This window comes from Triturus cristatus, chromosome 2_2, assembly GCF_964204655.1.
Source record: "Triturus cristatus chromosome 2_2, aTriCri1.1, whole genome shotgun sequence".
Taxonomy (NCBI): domain Eukaryota; kingdom Metazoa; phylum Chordata; class Amphibia; order Caudata; family Salamandridae; genus Triturus; species Triturus cristatus.
This window is the reverse complement of record NC_140582.1, coordinates 103,713,680-103,733,214: the sequence shown is the minus strand read 5'-3', so window position 1 is coordinate 103,733,214 and position 19,535 is coordinate 103,713,680. Positions and strand designations below refer to the sequence as shown.

The 19,535-nt window shown below is 46.9% G+C and overlaps 1 protein-coding gene and 1 long non-coding RNA gene across 2 annotated transcripts in view; one reads left to right on the top strand and one right to left on the bottom strand.

Annotated features, from left to right (window-relative positions):
• The window catches only part of LOC146861951 (uncharacterized), a 50,714-nt gene extending 45,533 nt beyond the window's left edge, over positions 1 to 5,181 (bottom strand). Inside the window, exon 1 of the long non-coding RNA XR_014978071.1 lies at positions 5,061 to 5,181. This is a non-coding gene — a long non-coding RNA (uncharacterized LOC146861951). The remainder of the gene's footprint in view (positions 1 to 5,060) is intronic.
• Positions 1 to 19,535, top strand: part of RNF38 (ring finger protein 38) — a 655,055-nt gene that overhangs the window by 23,195 nt on the left and 612,325 nt on the right. The window lies entirely within an intron of this gene.

Sequence of the window (19,535 nt, the reverse complement as noted above, 5' to 3'; positions counted from 1 at the left end):
ACAAACCCTGTCTGGGACGGTGCTAACACCGCCCTCGACAGGAAACCCTTTGTCCAAGCTCCCCTTGCTGGAAGGTCCCCCAGCAGCAGGAGGTCAGACTTGTGTCTGGTGGCAGCATCCATTTTGTGATGCTGAGGCTTGAGTCAACTTTAACCGGGGTTCAAGGTTACTTCCATGTCGTGTCCCTCTAAAAGGGGGGAATGCTAACCCCGTCACCAGGACTGGCGAGGGGTTCGTATTCCCATTCGTATGACACCTTACTCGACATGTATAGGTGATGCGATGCCAAAGTTAGCAAATAACCGCAAGGATTATAATGCATTAAAAGTAGTTGGCCCGCGTCACCATGGAACGGCTATTAGGTCTTGGTTCCGCAAGCCGTCGACGGGCTCAGCTCGCGCCAGAGCACCGTCCCACATGATTCCCTGCACTCTGCCTTCAGGATTGATAAGGCCTGCTATAGGAGTGACTGATAGGAATCCATGTGTCCATTTTAGGGTTTAGGTGTAGGAATACTACACCTACAGCAACGGGTGATTACACCACGTGGCCCCAGCTGTCGTGCAGCCAGTTGTGTCAGATTTGGGCGGCCATTCCAGGGGTGGCATAATACATGCTTCAGCCCCAGGTAGGCCCTGGGTACACCGATGCCCTGGATACCTGTGGTATGCTGAGACAGGGACTGACAAGGCGGCCCAGTTCCAATTAGTGGATGCACCTAATGTACATGTGTGATAATTTCGAGAGAGAACAGCTAGGCTGTGGGTCTGATTGGCAGGCCCGCAGCCGGAGAAAGTCGTAAACCAATGAAGCAAAAGCAAAAAATCTGGGTGATCATAGGATTGCAGACCCTACTCTCCTACATAGAACAAGGGAAACACATGATGCATAAAATACATTCAGCGGTGTAAAGCAAAGCACATGACGCATAAACACATTCAGAGGTGCAGGAAAGGAACAATAACGCCAAACTCACATTTAGCCACCACTGTGGCAGTCCCTAGGCCAACTGGCCGTGAAGGGGCAAGGGCGCCCTGTGTCCAAATGTTAGGGCAAGGCTGCGCAAGCTGCGCCAGCCAAAACACAGAGGCTACAACCTAAACGTAGCAGTTGCCCACTAAGTGCTGGGCAACTGGAGAAATGCTGGGGCCAACGTTGGAGCCTCCCAGGGCTCTGACACAACTGAAATGCCCCCTAGAGCCTCGCAGGCTCTAAATAATACTGTGCTCCTTCGTTGGAGCCTCGTGGGCTCAGACAGCTGGAAATGCCCCCCAGAGCCTTCTAGGCCCGAGAAATAATGGCCCCTTCGTTGGAGCGCCACCCGTGCTCGAGAATCAGCAATGTCCCCCAACCGTTGGAGTCTCGTTGGACTCTGCACCAATATGGGGAGCCAATGTTGGGGCGGCCCGCTGCCTTCCGGGGCCGCTCCTCTTATTAAGCAAAATGCCCCCGACTTTGCAGCCTAGACAGGTACGTGACCCCTCATGGGAGCGACCTCGCGTTTTTAGCACAATATGCCCCCTCGAGCCTTGGAGCCACGCGGGCTCTCAAGGACTACTCTGCGGCCGTTGGAGCGACCTCGCTCTGTGTCCGACCAAGCTGCCCCGGCCCCCTCTCTCGGAGAGAGCCCCACTCACCGGGCGCAGGGAGGACTCCAGGCGTCTTGCACCGCGGAGGGGGCAGGCACCGACGATGTGCCTCGCGCCCCTCTCCGCACCAGCTCCGGTCGTCTTCCTCTCCTCGAGGAAGCGCGGGGTGGGATCCCGTCGCTTCCTCCAAAACAAGCGCAGCTCTCCTGGCGGCCAATGCAGGAGCGCGGGGTAGGCTCCCGTCGCTTCCTGCCTCTAAGTCCCGCCCCTGTCACAACTCCGGCGCCTGACTTCCGGTTTCGCGGGCGGCAGCGGCGGAGATCTTCAGCGGTAAAAGAGCACTGTACGGCGGGGTGGGCACCCGCCGTAGGAATAACTTAATAAGCGGGGTAGGCACCCGCCAACGAATGCCACCACAATGTCCCTGGCAGGGTGGGCACCTGCCAGGGGACTTCAGGATCGTCAAGGCACGGGGCAAATGCCGGGTGGGCACCGGCCTGTAGAATTGAAGCGCTCCCAGCGCTAAAGGCAAATTAAAGCGCTTTCAGGCGCTTAAGGACACAGGAAAGTACCAAAGTCCAGCAAAATCCTTAGGAAGGTGGGCAGGGGGCAAGGCTGGGCCAGGGGCCAGCTCACTGGGCCCTCCAGGCAGGGAGGCAGTCCAAAGTGGCGGTTCCTCCTGGCCTCCAGCAGCAGCAGCCCCCCTCAGGATCCTGGAAGAGAACAGTTTCTGTGGGGACACAGCCCCATTTTTATACAGCAAACCCCTTTGTTCTGGGTTCAGGGTGAGGGGGAAAACCAGTCACAGCTGGTTGGGGAGCACCCTTGATGTGCTCAGCCCCTCACTCTATTCATTGGCAGGGCTAGGGTCGTCAGTCGCACCGCAGGGGGCGGGGCCAGCATTGTTTGTGGAAAACCCTGTCCTATTCAGGACCCAGGTGTACTCCTCCCACCCATCTAGCTGCTGATCTCCCCATTCACCACTGGGTGACTCATCCTGACTCTGGGGAATCCCTAGCCCGTCACATGACATGACCAGCCAATCACGCGACAGACACACTGCACACAGAAGTGCCCACTTCTAGAAGTGGCACTTCCACACTAGGTACATGCACGCCGCACACATCATCGCGCAGCATTCACTCCCACGAGTCCGCACATACCAAACTCGGGCCTGCACACCCCACGCATCAGGAACTACTAGGGACACATACATTCCCCATGCATTCCTATGGGAGGGCAGGCCTATCTCACCACATGCACTCAGAGCGCGCACGCCCTTTACCCTGGGACACAGGGAAAGTGCGCAGAAACCAAAAAATCACCACACCAAGTCACCAGTAAAAAGCAAAAAAGTTCAGGGGTGAACCTGCCAGAAGGGCCAAGTCCAACACCAGTTAGTTAGCACTAGGACACATTTATTTTTGTAGGCATGGGGAGATTAAGTGATTTTTGCCCAGAATCAAGCATGTTAAGTTAACATCAAAACTCAAACCCGGCTTCCCAGAACCACAGTCAGCAGCTCTGGCCCCTATGCCACATCCTCTCCTGAAAAGACGTCATATCATCTCCATAGCCACGGCCTCATTCCACATCTTGTGATTACGGATAACTCACTTAATCTTCCAGTCTCTAAACACAACAAACATTAGCAAAGCCGGTAGGTTTCGCCTGAGCTAAATCTATTGTTTTTAGGTCTTGGCTATACAGCACATGCACTGCTTGGCTAGACAGTGCATGAGCTGTCTCAAACAGATGTGTTGTGTTCTATCTGTGGGCTTACAAGCTGCCCATCTCCTACCATTGGTAAACTTCAGTGTCGCCATCATTTCTTTGATGCCATTCATCATGTTATGCGGGCATCATGCCCTCTTCTTGTGTTTAGCCCTCCCATAGTGCATGGACCAAGTACATGTCCTCTTATACTATTCCTGGTTTGTGGAGCTATTTTTCTTTGTTTTCAAGCACTCCATAGCCCGTCTCCTATGTACACATACCCACATATGACTAAAATACATACACGTATACATAAAGAAAAGCATTTCTTAAAATGTTGGTGAAACACAAACAGCCCTTGTTTGTTTATTTTTTTGCACGATCCAATGGTAATAGAGGGATCCTCCCTATCCTCCGTCTTGCCATAGGCGAACACGAGCCGATTATATTGGAGCGCTTTAAGTGCTCACCAGTTACATGCCACGACACATACATTTTTTATGCTGATCCTGCTTCAAGTAAGGTATTTTTCCCACCCTTCATTGTTGCTTCCTCCTGCCCTCTTCCATCGTTGCTTGCCCATCCCCCATCCCCTCCTGCATCCCTCCCTGATCCGTACCCCCTCTGCCTCCCTCATCGCTGCTGATTTTATTTATCTTATTTTTTTATGCATGATCTGATGGTGTTGGAGCGCTTGTTCCGTCCTCCATCATGCCATAGTTCTAACACCAGCTGATGGTATTGTCGCACTTTAAATGCTCACCAGTTACATTACACGATTACACATTCATTGACATACGCAGAGGGAAGCGTAAGTGATTTGCCCAGAATCCCAAACTGTTCAGACGACCCTGAGATTCGAACCTGGTTCCCCAGTTCACCCTGTCGGCAGCTTTGGCCGTTACGCCACATATGTGCTTCACTTCCAAGCCCCTCAACAGTTTCTCACTATCACTTGCACATTTGTTCAGCAAGACCTCATCAATACTGAGCAAGCATTGGCAAAGCCAATAGATCTCGGCAATGTCCGAGCTATTGGCCTTGTCAATACAAATGTCTTTTAGCCATGTGGTCTAGCAGCACATCTGCGGCTAAGCATGGCTGAAAGTCACAGAAAAAAAGCTCTATGATGCTGCCAGCCCAGGTCATGTCATATCGCTTTTTTGTGTTCGGAGGGACAGGACAATAAACTCCACATGGAGGGGTGAAGAGACTGTGTTGGCCCAACATCCTGTTATTCTGGGCTTTCAGTGACTTTCAGCCATGCTGAACAGCAGATCTTCTGCTATAAAACATGGCTAAAAGACATTCACATTGACAAGGCCAATAGCTCGGGCATTGCAGAAGCATATTGGCTTTGCCAATGCTTGTCATTAGTGTACAGTGACCACTGTAGTAAGTAGCCCGGAGGGTCAGATTGTTTCTTAAGTAAATATAAACACAGAGCCCCATGTCCTGAAGAACGGCCAAATGGCCCCATGCTTGAGCCAAATACTTAAACAGATGATCATGGATGGGAAAGGTTCTTTGGGAAATCCTCCAATACCAGGGCAGCCTACGTGTCCTCTTCATACCACTTCTGCAGAGCCGCTTCTACAAGCTGCACATACTTGGCATGAAGAGCTGTAAATATGATCGCACTGCCAGGGAGGGCAGACTGCATGACAGGGCTGCGGCGCATTCCGCCATTCCTTCACAGCAGTGTAACCGGCCCGTCCTGCTGCATTTATTCCACCACAAATTCCTCTCACTCACCCTGGTCGGCTTTCCAGTCCTTCTGGTTTCCTCATCTGGCCGAGTTTTGCGTTTCCCTCTCTCCAGTCATTTATGTGTTTACCCCCCTTTTTCAGTAGAACGTCGCTAGCTCGCACAGTTTTAAGCTCTGGGAAAAAGAAAATGACGAATCTGGTCTCGCGCATGTCACAAGTAATAGAAATAGAAGATGACGAGCCTGCCTATAGCCACAGTTACAGCCTGGCATTGTTAGTGCAACACGTGACTTGAAATAGAAGGAATGCTAGCCGGGGCGCACTGAGAACTTGCAAAACTCATTTTCAGTGGTTGGAACCTTTTGGTTGTTTTAATTAGTGTTGACACGTAAACAGGATACCTCCAATTTCTTCTATATCTGGCCTACAGATAAGATTGATTTTGGCAACTCCCTAAACATGCCCTCCCACCCCAAGAACCGGTGTCTGCTCGGATGCCAGCTTCATGAACTGGTGATGATGGAAACGCAAAGACATCCAGTAAAATGTCAGCTGTAATTGCAGAATACACATTTAGTTAGTTAATCTTCACTGTGGGTCATACCCGAGGTCTGTAATGAAAAAATTAAGATTGTTCAAGCTCTCTGTGACTAAGAAGAACTGAAACTCACGTAATGATATTAAAAATCAATTCCCTTCAGACCTGCCCGTGTCATACTGTGACGTTGCGATGATACACTGCAGGAATCCTTGCCTGGCATGGAACATTTCACAGACTAACATAATCTATGCCTGTGTGGCACGCATTCCACTCCATACAATTCGCGCCCCCTCTCAAATCGTGCTAAATGTGCCATGTTGAATTGGCCTAAATAATCCATGCTTCCTCCGAGAGTATCTGGCAACCCGCCCATGAGACTTTCTGCCAAGGTACTCTTAAATATGTTATCTTTCCAAAAAGTGAACATTAAGCCCCCACAAAATATTGTACCTTCCTCTCCAAAGGTCTTGATTTTATATTTCTAATAATTTACTTTCAAAATGTTTTTCTTGCAGTATTCAAGGGGTATTTGAGAACCCTTGGCGCCAAGAGGGAGCTGGATTGTTTGCCGTCCTAATGTACAGGCACAAATCTGGATGACCAATGGGAGAACTGATATCCCATTACTGCTGTGCTGCGTGGACACCTTGGGATTTACCTCCCAAAGCAATGCTGTATTTGGTCATCTGGCCCCACTGCACTGAAGGCATTGAGGAGAGAAGGTTTTGCCAAAGCTGCTTGCCTAACTACAGTAAAGTGGGTACCCCATACCCATGATGAGCTCAGCAAGCCAACCCCTCACCTGTGACAGAGGATGGTCACTTTGGCTTGATTACGAGTTTGGCAGTGCGGGATCAGACCGCCACGCTGGCGGCCTGCTCCTGCCTGCCAAACCTGTGTGTGCACCACCCACCATATTAGAACTCTTTTAGTGTCTGGCAAGTGGCTCGTTGGGTTTTCCATGGCGGTGCCTATGAAATAGGCACCGCCTTGAGAACGTCAAAGACGGTACCTGCACGGCATGGACTGGTGCAGTCCATGATGTGCAGGTACTGGGGTGCATGCACACAGGGGGGCACAACATGTGCTCACCTGCATGCACCCTATATTCCTGAGGCACAACGGGGTCCTGTAGAGACCCCTTCTTTTCCTCTCCTCCACGGTTTTCATGGAGTAAGAACCCCCATGAAAACCATGGCGGAGAGGAAACTCGTAATGTACTTGGCGGGACCGCTGCAGTCACGCCAAGCATATTGCGGCCTCAAGACTACCGCTCCCCTGGCGGTTGCCGCGGTGCAATGGGGGTTGGACCACCCTAGTTGTAATAGGGTGGTAGAACGCCGGTGCGGTGGAGGCTGGACCGCCACCACCGCGAATCTGGCGGACCGCCAGATTCGTAATGAGGCCCTCTGTTGTGGAACCAAGTGAAGTCGTCTCTTGTTGTGATGGACACCCTCCAACTCCACGTATCTGTGCGACCCCTGTGCTGTCGGCTTCAGCTGCCATGCAGGGTTTCCCAGCCTCCTTCCGCAACCAGAGCAGGCCTGCCAGGGTGAAGCTGGGGCGCAAACCTAACAAGTGAACGGTGAGCGGAGCCAGAGAAAGGAATATGTGGACCAATCTGGAGTGTAGCGGATTGAGCTACTAACCTCCTCGCTCCTCAAAGCCGGTACCATCAAAGGCACCCTTTCTATACCATTTGATGCCAAAATACTTGTTCGGGGCAAAATTGTGGGTGTCACTTCTGGTGTCTGGAACACAACATCCAGATGAACAAACACTCAGAAGCATCAGCCTTCTAAAAATACTAAAACTGTTTTCATAACCAGTCTGTAAATTTGCCTTGTACAGCTGCCAGCTCCATGACAGCCGCTGCAGCCAACGTTACAAGTTCAGAGTCCAGCACTCCCAGTTATCTTCAAAGCATAGTTACTTTATTGCCTTCCAGGGCCCAGACGGGGCAAACAACAGTTACAGTCCGACGTTCAGGGCTTTTACTGGTTCTTATGTTACGACCGAGACAAAGCACTGATCCTGCCTTGCCAGGATTCGCGCCACCCCAGCAGTTCGTGTGAAATGGCTCTCATATGCCTCTTGGCTTCTGTCCATAGTCTCGATGCCCGTAAGACTTTTATTTCCGTGCGTTATTTCCAGTCGCACGGTCTGTGTATATTTGAGACCCCTGTGGCTGGCTGTGTATGGTTTGTGCCTCTGTGCCTTCTGTTTGCATTGGTATATGTGTGCCTGTTGATTTCTTTATGCATGTCTCTGGGTACTTGCAAATGGATTTCTTCAAGTCTAGACCAAGGCTTGAGTTGCTTTGGCGTTCTTCTCGTGTCTCCACGTCAGCAGAGGCGTAACATATGTATCATCCCAGCAGAGAATGTTCATCCATTCACTTATCTCGATCTGACAGGCCCATCAGTCTTTACATCTGTTTTTTAGTCCGTCCTCCATTACATAACCTTGTAAGTCTGCCCTCTGAAACTGTGCCTTTACTGTCCGTGACTGAGTCTGTGTTTGATTATGTACCTCTGTATGTGGGGGGTGGTATTTGTGTTGTTTTTGTGCCTTTTATGTATTTTGCTGTGTGGAAATGTGTAACTGTAAATCTGTTCTGTGCATGCCCGTATGTTTGTTGGCCTGGGGGCTTTTTTGTTTTTTGCCCTGTATGCGTATTGTCCTACATATCTGTTGGTACTGATTCCTGGAGGTCTTTGGATCTGTGGACGTGGCTGTCAGCTTACATGGGTAATATCTGTGAATGTTCACCATTACTTATTTGCTTGGCGTTTTTATAAAGCACATCATGTTGTCCTATGGCCACCGCTGGGCATGAGATGGGTTGGATGAGAGTCTGAGGTCTGCTGTAGCAGTCGCGGCCAATGTAAGTAAGCGTGGTGGAGTGGGGCTGGGGGAAGTCGACAGAAGACGAAATAGGTCTTATTTAATTGGACTTATTCCATCGTCTGTTGACTCCACCCCCCCCCCACCACCCCTGCCCCACAGCCCCACCACGCTTACCTGCGCCAGCTGCCGCTGTGCTGTAGAGGGAGAGGTAAGGTAGGTCAGACCCAATCAGATTCAGGGTACATTCACCCAAATGTGGTTGCCCTCATTCACCACCCTTGTAGAGGGGTGTCTTCAACAGAAGTTTCCTGGAGTTTCTTGAAGTGCAGACAGTGGGCTTCTGCGCTCAAGGGCAGTTTCATGGCGTCCCTGTCGAGGGCCCTGCACACCTGATGATAAGCAGCCAATCCACTGGCGAATCAGGTGTGAACAGACCAACTGTAGCGCCTGGATACCCCCAGGGAGATAAGCTGCGCTTTACAAATAATGTTTGATTGATGACTGGAGTGTAGCGAGGAGCTATCTTTGCACAACCATCCTGCGTATCTCATCATGCCTGGCGCAAACAGTCTTGAATATTTTCATCACCACCTCTACTGGCATAAATGAAGGGCTTTCAGTAGGAGTTTTACTTGGTCCTGTTAAGAAGGATTAGACGACTACATCTGCAGCTTCATTATGCTGTCCGGTCACCCCCTCCGGTAAGCCTTTGTCATTTTGTTATGGAGTCTGGATTTGTAAAGAGAGAGGATTTTCCTGGGTAGAGACAATTCAAGGATGGCACCCACAACCACTGTGTTTATTACACTGGAAATTAAAGTTCTGCGTCAATGGTAACCCGGCTTCTTGCTTGTGGTCATGCGATTGGGGGTGAGGTGTTCCCAGGTCTGAAGGCTACTTGAATGACATCTTGCAATCTCTAGGTAAAAGAATATGTGTGCCTTTTGAGCTGGGGCTCAACATCTTAAAACTTGAAAGCAGAAATCAAGAACTATGTCCTCCTTGCCCTTCACTGCCTGTGAAAAAATAATTTCTAACTGTACCATTTGTTATATTCTATATTTGTGATTTCTAGGTTTTGAAACTGCTGCTATTTATGCAGAATTATTAGGCAACACATAATAAACAAAAATACAATATGACACCGGTGCACCATATAACAGTAGGTGCAATGTGTAGCGAATATTGCGTTGAGAAGATAGTCCAAATGTACTCTGTGCTCATCCAGTTTTATTGTCAGTGCTTCAAGTATCCATACAAGTCTTGAGTGAAGAGAATAGGTACATAAATATCTGACAGCCAACATGTTTCGCCTGGCACGGACATTTTCAAGGCTTAACATTAATCCTGTTTCTTCCTGAAAATAAGGGATGAAATGTGTAGTTGGTTCGCAAAGCATTCAAGTATTTGGAGTAGATATATGTAGGGGGAACCAGCATGTAGGTCCCAAAAATAAGCACTCTAGCAGTGCTTAATTTAAACCTGTGGTTTCCGGTGCTTGGCACCGGCACTTAATTGTCAACACTGGCGCTTGTGACAGTCTGCCACAAGGTGGTGCTGTCTTGCTAATTTAGGGATGACCACAACAATAGTCAACTATTAATTCAATATACATAAAAAATGACTATTACCTGCTGCCCAAGCCATTCTTTTATCTTTGGGGCCTTGCAATAGTCCAAATTGTAACACTTGTAGGAGTGTGATGGTTAGTAGTTGTGGTGGTACTATCACTGGCAGCATGGTTGGAGCAAACTGCAGTGGCTTCCTGACGAGAGCCTTGGCACTTTCTTTTTTCTTTTTAAACTAAGCACTGCACTCTAGGTGTCAAATTTCCTAGTACATATTGAGGGTAAACGTAGCGGATACAGTATTAGTCTGTGTCCACGGCCATGATAAGCTTGCGTGCATGAACCGCCTGCGAGGTGTGTTGCAGGCCATTCCTAATACTTGAATGCTTTGCAAACCACCGAAACATTTCATCCCTTATTTTCAGGAAATAAACTCAATATTTTTGTAGGGATGCACAGAGTGCAATATTCCATGTGGTACCATGGTTGTGTATGGTCTGGGGCCATGACTCCTAAAAGGTGGAGCCTCTAGTGAGTCCTGATGCCACTCAACCCCCTCAACAATAGTAATGAGAAAGTATATACAATATCATAATGCACCTCTGCATACATAGCTTTTGTCATGCAGAGTATTCATATGTATCGACTTCAAAATATATATATATATATTTAACCAAACCAGGTTAAAGGCACTTACCTGTCTGCAGTGATATGCGATCACAAGGAAGAGGCCCCTGACCATTAACAGACTTACTTTTCTCCACCGCTAAGTTATTGAATCATGCTGTGGGGTAATAAACAGTGTATATTTCTTTTGGAATTTGTATGGTATAACCATATAAAATATGCTGCCCCAGCACAAATAAATGTAGCGCAATAACAGAAATTTGAACAATTGTGTTAATACAGGCACACCCACACATGCCGTACTTACTGAAGTACAGTGAAGTTGGCATGAGGAAATCACTCTATCGCATCACAGATTGCATGTTACTGTCACTTTGGTCATGGAAACATCTGTGGTGATGTTTATGAGGCCTCTTCAGTGTGATGTTTATCTTACTGTGTGAATGTAACCACTTTCATATTGTTGTGGGTGAAATTCCTTGTTACATGTAAGTTATGTCATAGCATATTTACATACGTATTTTTTAAGGTGTTTGCCAAAAAGAGGATGCAAGGGGTTACATGTTTGCAGTTATGTAAAATCACTTTGAAGAGGCCTAATTATTCTGAGCATACTATGTTGGGCAGTTAGCTTGAAAATGCTGTTTTCTTCATAGTGCAGCTAACACTGAACACTGCTTGAAATTATAATGTTTAGGCTATGTTTACCTTTTTTTAATAAAATTTAATAAAACAATGGGCAGTGGCGGGGGGTCAGTAGATTTTGGTGATTCTGGGGTTGCAGCATTTACTGCATGATTATGGATTTACTGCATTTTCCATGTCATATGCAAATCTTCCCGATTTCACATAAAATGTTGTTTCTATCTCAAATGGATAACATTATTACTGACCGAGATTGTGCTGCATAATTTGCATCTGTACTGCATACTTTAGAAAAAAAATGTCATATGATTTGATCCTCAGTGCCGGATAATCCTAGTAGCAGTGCGAATGGTAGAGCTTTGCAGAAAGTTTTGGGTGCTGCTAGAATGATGTAATGATGACATCCTTATTTCACAGGCAGCAGCGAAATATTCCGCCCATTTCATGGCCTCCCCTGAAATATGGGTTTTAACCCCTTCCCCACTCATGACGGAACCACTCCGTCATGAGCCACGGTCGCCGTGTGCTCATGACGGAGTGGTTCCGTCATGCTGCGGCCGTTGGCGGCCGTGCCGCCCACGCGGCGCTAATTCCCCGCCTGTGCGGGCGATTAGCGCAGTGGGCGGAGTCATGACGGAACCACTCCGTCATGAGCACAGCTCAACCGCGGCTCATGATGGAGTGGTTCCGTCATGAGCACCGCGCCACCGCGCTGCCCCCAAACCCCCCCCAGCGCTGCGGCAGAATTCCCGCTGCAGCGAAAGGGTTAAACTAATGTGTTATATGCAATAAACACACCTAAACATGTTATATGGTTTAAGTTGAAATCTGCATAGCACAAGTATAAGATATGCTGTGGCATTAAAAGTAAATGTGGCGCAATACCACATTAGTTAGGACAGCTGTACTACTAAACATGCACTCTTCCTACTTACAATACATTTCACATGAAAACTGTTACTGTACTAATTGAACCCCTTTCCTCTTGAGGCTTATACTATATACGCAGATGCACAGAGTATAATATGCTATTTATTACATCATGGCCCAAGGTTTCTCGTCACGTGAGTCACCGCCCCTCTACCATAAATCACATATTACACGCTTCGCACCTGTATATATAGATTAATAGTCTCCGTTTTTTGGGACATGGTAAACTGTTGATTATGATGTGGTTGTATAGGACAAACCCTATTGGATTAAATAGTAATTAGGGTAACTACTGCACAGGAGCAACAAAAATGACACGCTTACCCTGGACTTTGTTTTTACTAATACCAGAGTATTTGTGCGGAGTCATTTTTACTTTATGGATGCATTTGTAACATTATTTCACAGTGTTAAAACACAATAATCAGTGTGATTAATAGTAGGTCATGTATCCCAGCTGCAGTATTTTGAGGATCTTCTCATGTTGTTGTTCCAACATTTCTTCATTTGGTTTCTATCTCTGTTCAAAAACTGCCATACAATCTCTTCACCTATTGTAACATCTAACCACTAACACTTTATGGCTTCCAGAGTAGCGTGCTACTCGCTAAAATTGCGCTTCAACACCCCATCAGGGGTAGCAAGGGCTATATAAATGCAAACCTTTTTCCCTCTTCTATCCCTCTGCTATCCTTCTCAATCCAGGTAACTGACTAACATGTCCACCACTCAAATTACTTTCATATTTCACTATACTAATTCACCACTAATCCTTTATGGGGTCCGGGATAGCGTGCTACTCGCTGAAAAAGCACTTTGGCGCCTCGTCAGGAGTAGTAAGCGCTATATAAATGCAATTACAATACAATACAATTTCTCCCCTGCATGGTTATTGGTTTTCCTAAGTATTGGCTCCAGAACTACCTGTTTAGGCGTTGTCTAATACTGATGTGCGTGCTGTGGAATCACCTGTCGCCTTTTGTTGAGGTATAGGCAATGGGGGGGGTGAATGCAAGATACGGTGATGTACTGTGGTCTGCAATTGCCATTTGTTGTTTCAAGTCCCAGCTTCCTAAAGATGTTTTACAAATGCATCCCCCTCTCCCCCCCCCCCCCCATACCCTTCCACCACCCACCTCCCTCCTGGACACCTTGCAAAACCTTCTTTTTTTAACCGGAGAGTAGAGAGAGAGAGTGGTGTTGTAGTTTAGCATGTAGGTGGTTCATTTCGTCGAAACTATGTGATTTATGAAAACTAAAGTAAGTTGCCAGAAGGTTGCAGCCGGATGAGTGAAGTGGAACGTCTGATAGCATCTTTAAATGTTATTATTTCTCAATACCTTTTAGGTCTGGCTTGACAGGTCAGCTGCCTGGGCGACCTGTTGTTACCAATATCTCAAAATTTGCATAGAGTGAGCTTTTGTTTTACCCAGAGAAGAATTTCTGTCTCATCCCGTGCTGTTGGCTGTTTGGTGTATCCTTCTACCTCTATGGAGTGCTTGCATCAGACTGCATAAGTGACTGTTTTACATTTCAAAAGTACACCGAGTCATCACACATTAAAATATTTATCTCAGAGATGCATTTATACAGAAAGTAATCGTTCTTTGCTTTGTGTTTACACGAGCAGGCTTTTTTAAATGTTTCATTCAGGATTACAAATGCATGCCACAACTGTTGGTTTTGCCAATGCTTCTTACAGAGTGCCAGTGTTGGCTTGAATAAGTAGGTTTGTTAGTCCTGGTATTGTTAGTACTGTAATTGGAACTCTCCTTACAAAAACACTTTACAAGTGAAGTCAGATCAGTCCCTTATAATTAAAACAAAGTCTCTAATCCCAAGTAATGAAGCGGTACAGCTGGGTAGGTATGCCACCGTGCCCCTCCAGGCAGCGGGCATGGCTACTGCACTGCCCTGCTTCCCTTCACTCACAAACTGAACGTGAAATGAGCTACATGTGTGCCTGGCCTCACGCCCTTTAATTATCTGAGGCTTTCGACCTTGTTCAATATGCAATTACATTTCAAAAGAAAAAAAAAATACTAGCGACATAATTGCCTCGTGTGAGGTAATTTATGCGGCAAACCCCACACCTCTGCATCAACCACATGATTTACTTTCTTTCCCTACTGTCATTTGTTTCCATGCACCACCAATGTTTCCATGCTTGATCTTGCTGGAAATGTCCTCTTTGGGCCTGATCACCTGGTTAAAGAAATAAACATTCTTGCCAGCACCACGCCTTCCTGATTTTTAGTCTTAAAACAGCTTTGGAGCAACTATTGGATATTAACTTCGGTAACTGTAATTCTACTGCTGGGTTTTCCTGAAAATTGAAAGACTTAATATTTTTTAAAAGTATTTAAATCCTCGTGCATCAAAAAAGCGTGCACAGAGATGCTGGGGGAATGTATTACTTTTTGTACATCTTGCATCTGTAAATTGATAAATAATGACAGATAAAAGAAACATCCTTGTGAGATGAAACTCTTCCTTCGGTAATTTCTGCTTTCTCTAGTTCTGTCCTGATGTATTTTAATTGCATTCAGATAGCGCTTCGTTCCCAAAGTGTATTATTGAACAGGTAGCACTACAAGGGATTTCTAGGCTCTTTAATTGCTCTATTTGCAGTGAGGCCTGGGTGGGAATTGTGTGGTACTCGAGTGACCAGGGTGGTGCTCTGATCTTGCCTTGGGTTGTAGACTTTAAAAGTGAGATGGTGCCCTCTGTTAACAGTGGTCGGTTGCTGTAGGCCCCTATAGGAGATGCCTTTTCATGTCAGGCTTTTTTTCTGGCTTAAGACCGCCTGCAGACTGTCTCAATTCGGCAAAGTTCCTTATTAAATCGGGGCGTTCGTTTTTCAGGCTCAAGCTCAACGCTTAGTAGATAGAACAGATGCTACCCCGTGACCCTTGGTCACCTACACCACCGGCGTCCACCCCCCCTCCCACTGACTTCCTCCATATCAGCATTCCACAGACCCCCAGCCACCGCTTTCCCGTGGGCCCCGGATAGCAAAATGTACTTTTGTTTCCTCCGACATGAAGTTGCTACCCGCTTGAAACTTTACTTTGAAACACGGGAAAATTTGGATGGCCATAGCAGAACATTTTTATTTTAAGTGCCAAAAACAACAAGCATTTGCAATGCAATAGGTCTCGCATTTATGCGAGTTTGAGCTATTGGCATTGTAAATAACAATGCCTTTTATTTAAGTTTTACAAACAGACACATAAATAAAAGGCATTGTCATTTATAATGCCAATAACTCAAACTCGCGTAATTAGGAGACCTATTTCATTGCAAATGCTTGTTATTTTATTCGCCCTTCACCAGCAGGATTTACCTTTAATAAGGAGAGGGGTGGAAAGTCTTTCCTCTAATGGCCCCTTCTCCATCAGGCCGTCGGCGGAAGCTTTCCATCGATTGAGCCTACAGCAGCTCCGTCAACGGAAGCTGGCAGTCTACCCAAGTCTAAATAAGGTGGAAGGGGCAAGGTTTTGGGGGACAGGGTATTCCGCCACATTTGTGACAGAGTACGCTGTCTGCACAATTGTAAATCAGCACCTTAGTAATAAGTTTGTTTCTCTGCAAAGCGTTATGCCTATTCATCCTTTCATTCTTCCAGTGCTGATATCAAGACAACTGACTTAAATAAAAGAGAGCTTTTTTAACACAAAATACACCTGTTGTGATGTGTAGTGTGTCTGTAATATTGCAATGGGTTGCAAAAGTTACAGGTGACTCACAGAGCGGTGCCAAGTCAAACTATCAGGGGAGAGGATGTGGTCCGTCGGCTAGACTGCCGACTTTGGTGCTGGAAACAAGGGTTCGAGCCTCGGGGTCGCGTCCACATCCTGTGATTCTGGGCAAAACACTTAATCTCCCCGTGCCAATGTAAATACGGTGCTCGTGTAAAGCGCTCTGATACCTTCGGGTCGAGTTCGCGCTATATAAATATGCAAAAAAACAAAAGGCCTAGATTGCTGGGTGGGTCGATGAGCGGGTTCGAAGTAGTTTAATCACGGATTTGAAAGCCATCAAACTCTTAGCTGTATCAGCCAATCAGCCTTCCGAGGTCGGTAATGAGAACTGCTGACTTGGGTAATAAATAATTCAGCTATTCCTTTAAATTGAAGGCCTCTGTTTTTGTGCTGCTAAGGTAACGCAACAAAATTATGTCAGGTCACTCCTCCGTTGCCAGTATCATAAAATCGAATGAGTGTTCAGAGAGCTGAATCGTTTCAAGTTGCATCTAATTGTACAAATCACGCGCCCACAGTCACTGAAAACGGGCTCCCTTCAAGCAAGCCAGTGGCGCGCGCTCTCGTCGGCTTCCGCATCTCCCTCTGTCGTGGCTCGCGGGGAGCACTAATGATGAAGGAGGCGAGGCCAGCACGCTGCTGTCTTCTCTCAGCACAGTGACACCAAGCCTGCTGCCAAACCTGGAGTGGACGAATGCAGGAGGAGTTGGATCTGAAGTAAACACACACTGACGTCTCGCAAGCACAGGACCTATAAGGCCACCAGTAAGCGGTAAATCTTCTAACATAACCTGCCTGAGAAGGACCATTGTTTCCAGGATACTGGTACTGAAATGTGTCTGCCGGATCAAACAAGCATTGGCAAAGACAAAAGATTTGACCTAAGGAGGCTATTGCATGCAAATTGCATGTGTGCATACCTGTACTACATGTGTTAGCACATACAAGTCAGACTTGTTGGCTTTGCCAATGCTTGTTTTGCTTTATGCAGCTGGATTGTGTGCCCTTTTGTGTGTGTGAATTAAAATATGTGTTTATATATGTGTGGCTTGCACATGATTCCTTTTCCAAACATTGACAAAAACATGTTGCAGTTAAAAAAAAAAAAAACAAGCAGGAAGTGGGATAAGGGAGGGGGTGGCATATGGTGAGCACTTTCGCGGCCGCTTTGATGTTCTCAGTGGCCGCGCGGCTCACTGAGAACATCAAAGCGGCCGCGAAATGAATGACACAGGCTGCCAAATGGTGCGCGCGCCCGGCGCACATGCACTGTATTTGGAGGCCTGAAAGCACTAGTTTGCACTTCCAAATCCCCCATTTACAAAAGCTCTCGCGCTGGCACAGGCGAGACCTAAAAAGTGTAAAACCAACACTGTGTGCTGTGCTCAGCGTTCACCCAAAATGTTCCATTTACCAGCTGTGACCCTCCAGATGATCCTTTTTAGTTCAAAGCATTTTAGTGGCTGTAAAATCCTAGTCAGCCGGTCCAAATGAGGGTCTCCTGAAATGAGCACATCTGCCTCCTCTCCCAGGCCTCAGCTTCTTCCCACCAGAGCCTAATCCATAATATCGGTAATAGGAGGAGGCAAGTGGGGGGCGGGGCAAGCCGCTCAGTGTACTCCCTCACCCACTGATCAAAAAATGCAAAGTCTCTCAATTCCGCCCTAGTCCTTAACCAGGGTGTTGTCTGAGTTCAGACTGGCTCCTGGAACGGCCTGAGACAGCGGTGTAATGCACAATGAGGCCGCCCCCCCTCCCCACCCGCAGAATGGTATGAGTCGTCCATGTCTCTCTGATATTCACTGGCCTTTGGCTGAATGAAGGGTTAAGGGCCCCGGTGGCCCGGTGCACCGCGTGGGGTGGGGAGGGGGGGAGCTGCGTTACGCCCCCTGGCCTGAAGAGTATTTCATATATAAGTATTTATATAACGCAGTCCGTACCACTCACAAGGTCTAAAGTGCTTCCTGGGCCGCCATCTTGTATGTATATTGTGCTTTACACTCCTCGTGACAGAGTGAGGTGTCCTAGTCTGCGTTAGGTTCCTGGGCGCCCTCTTGGGTGCGTGCTTGACCGAGGACTCAACTGACCCATTGATGGCGCCATTGAACCATCAAACGGGTACTCTATGCTCCCCCAACCCCTTGGGCGACAGGACGACCCACACATTGGAGGCACTGTTAAACCACCAGAAGGGGTAGTAGTGTATGGGGTCCAGGTACCTGGTAACATTACCTTCTTTGTTCAAAGCGCAGTCTAGACGTCCAAGCACTTACCCCATGAATTTGACTGCCACTGTTTTACCAGCCCTGTTCAATTTCAATGCATAAATATTGGTGGGACACGATTGTAACTGCGTTTTCCACTTTACATTGTTAACACGATCTTGCATCTTATTAGCACTGTAAATAATATTTAAGAGAATTGAACTCCGTGGTACTCACAGTTCATCAACCACAGAAGGATGAAGACCAAGGAGACGTGAACCTTTGACACAAAAGTTCTTCACAGATTTCCACAACTGATTGAAATGCTTAACCAGCTCAGTGGGTTAAGGCGCACGGTACAGAAAGGTGCACCTATCAAGCAGGTCTCACTGCTGCCCTATGTATTGTTACGCGTGGGAATATGTCTGTAGCAGGTCGCCTTTCCGGCAGGTTACAGGCTTGAATGATACTCGGAGAGCTACATGAATTCATGCTTTTTTTTGTTGTAGAGATTTAATTGTGATCTGTCTGGTATATGTTTCAGTCCTTGCAAGACTGCCCTGTCTGCCAAGCACTCAGTGCAAACATCTACATGTAATGAGCATGGCGTACAGTAAGGCCCTGCAGGCATACCTGCAACTCTGACTCTTGTGACGGTGAAAGAACAGTACCATTGAGCTGTACAATAATCAACACCTATTATGAAGCATTAGGAAACAATTACCTTTGTGCTCTATGTTGTATTAATGGCTCTTATTAATGTCATTATGTCCCTAGACCTATGGTACATACCATATAAAATAGCCACTGGAATTATTTGGTTGTGAGAGCACAGCGCTCCACTTAACTATGATTTATTCCGCCATGTGCTGAAAATGTTTCCAGTTTTTAATAAAAGTCTATATCTTAAACTGATCAAAAGTTACAGCAAGAAACGCACCCTGTAGTGCAGCACTGTGGAATGGAAGACACTTTGAATAAGTTACCTGAGCCCCTTTTAGCTGGTGACCACTGTATTCAGGTGCTTCCCTGATAATGATGAAGTGAAACTATTCCAGACACTTTTAATGTCCTCAATAGGTGGCTCGGGGAAGGGCATCTAACTACAGCATGAAAAATCCATACGTATTTACATTTAAAATATGGTGGAAATGTGCAGTACTATTCTGTGTGGCTTTTAGGGCCCAAATGAGGATGCAGGCACTACAAAGTAAACTGAAGATGAGTTCTGAAACATAAATGGGATATATGCCCCATAAGAGACAGCTTTGTTTTTAAACGTGTTTATATGTAGACTTTTTCTGCTGAGTGCACCAAAAGTGTTGCTCTCAGCAGAAAATAAAGCTGCATGTCCATTCTTCTTCTAATACACTATTTTACATTTGAGTTAAA